This window comes from Lissotriton helveticus, chromosome 11 (genome assembly GCF_964261635.1).
Source record: "Lissotriton helveticus chromosome 11, aLisHel1.1, whole genome shotgun sequence".
NCBI classification, from domain to species: domain Eukaryota; kingdom Metazoa; phylum Chordata; class Amphibia; order Caudata; family Salamandridae; genus Lissotriton; species Lissotriton helveticus.
Genome location: NC_136072.1, coordinates 58,455,907 through 58,457,721, shown reverse-complemented (window position 1 = coordinate 58,457,721; position 1,815 = coordinate 58,455,907).

Below are 1,815 nucleotides of genomic sequence, written 5' to 3'. Positions count from 1 at the left end.
TGCAATATATAAAGTTAATTCAGGACTCCTAAACTGAGAAAAATCCTAACTTTAAGACTTTTGGTATTCATAGAAGGCATTTAGGAGTCCTAAAGTTAGAACTTCTGTGAATACTGAAATGAGTAAGTGCCTTCTGTGAATACCAAAATCAGTAAGTGCCTTCTGTGAATACCAAGATGATAGTAAGTTTAGGATTTTGTTAGTTCTGTGAATCGGGCCCTGCATCCTTCCCCGCCCGCCACCCATTCCCCCGCAATATAAGTATGGTGGGGGGGACCCTGGCGGACGGAAAGACCACCTGCCGGTTTTCCGCCGGTCGACCAGGTGGAAAAGGGGCTATCTATGGTGGCGGTGTCTGCTAGACTCTGCCATTCATATTAGCATGGGCAGCGGAGCATTGCTTTCCATGGCGGAGACCCCGCAATGGAAAGCCATGTTGAGTCTGCTTTTGGGGGCCCGTTGTGGACACACAGGGTATTGGGGTGGTCAGGGGTGCAAATGGGGGGTACCTATGGATTGTCATGGACATGATGGCAGGCACCTCGCAGTGCCTGTCACCTTGTGCATGACAGTGCATTCGCAGCATTGTGGCGGGTAGTGCAGTAGGCATCGTCCGCCACAATGCTGGGAATGGAGGATGCCACCGCCACGGTGGTTGTGGCATCCTAATTGCAGGTGAAGGACCGCCGCACCACTGGCGGCCGGTCCCAGCACTGTTAGGGTGGCGGGCGGACTAAAATCCGCCCACCATCCTAAACAGCTCCATAGTATTCAAAATTATGGCCGAGTATTAATACAGTTATCCACCGAATACCCCCTAGCATCTCATCCCTAAATATTTGTACAAAAAATCTAAAAACTGTAAGTTGTCATTCATTTAAAACAATTCAAAGCTATAATTATTAATATTAAAGTAATAAAACTAATACCTGAGTGTTAATACACTTCCCCACCGAATACACCTATATCTCTTACATCCCATCCCTAAAACGTATTATCATTAAAAACATATATAAAAAATGTTTATCAAATTAATATTTACCAAATACCTGTAACATACCCTTATATAGTTTCCCCTCCTACATATTTGTGATAATGGCACTAGTGATAAAACACATAAGTACCAATTAGACTAGCAGAAACACAATGCTTGGTAAGGACACTAGTTGTCAAACACATAAGTACTAACAACACCAACAGTTAAAGAATGCGAGGCAATGACATATGTGTGCTAAATATCTAACTCCAAAAATAGTTGTAAAGTAATGCGTGGTATTGACACTAGTTTTAAAGACATAGCAGGTGTTAAAGCCTGCGTGGTTACGACTAATGCATGGTTAGAACTATTGTAAAGGTACATTGTGGTTTAGACTGCGTTGTAAATGTTGTTTCCCCCCAAGCTTCTATCAGTGGGATTGATCTAAGGTTTCCTATCTATGTGTTTGTCTGCTGGCTTCGTGCCACCCCACCTGTGACCTATCAATCGATAACCTCGGTCCTAGGTCTCAGTGCTTGCCTGACTACGTATTTGCGAGTTGATTAGAAGTGGAGTTCACAGCGCGCAAATTCATTATTAAAGGCACAATTTCGTTTACATGAATAAAAGTATAATTTTCATGTTTATTCTTTCCCCTTCTATTGACTTGGGTAGATCGGTGGGGGAAAACTACTCAGATGTAGAAAATAGTATCAGAGCCACCTTAGACCAGCTCATCCCCATCAAACAATTGAAATTTGGCTCCATGGTACAGTGCCCTGCTCAAAGACTTAAAACTGACTGTAAAAATGGAGATAAAAAATGGCATACGTTTTACA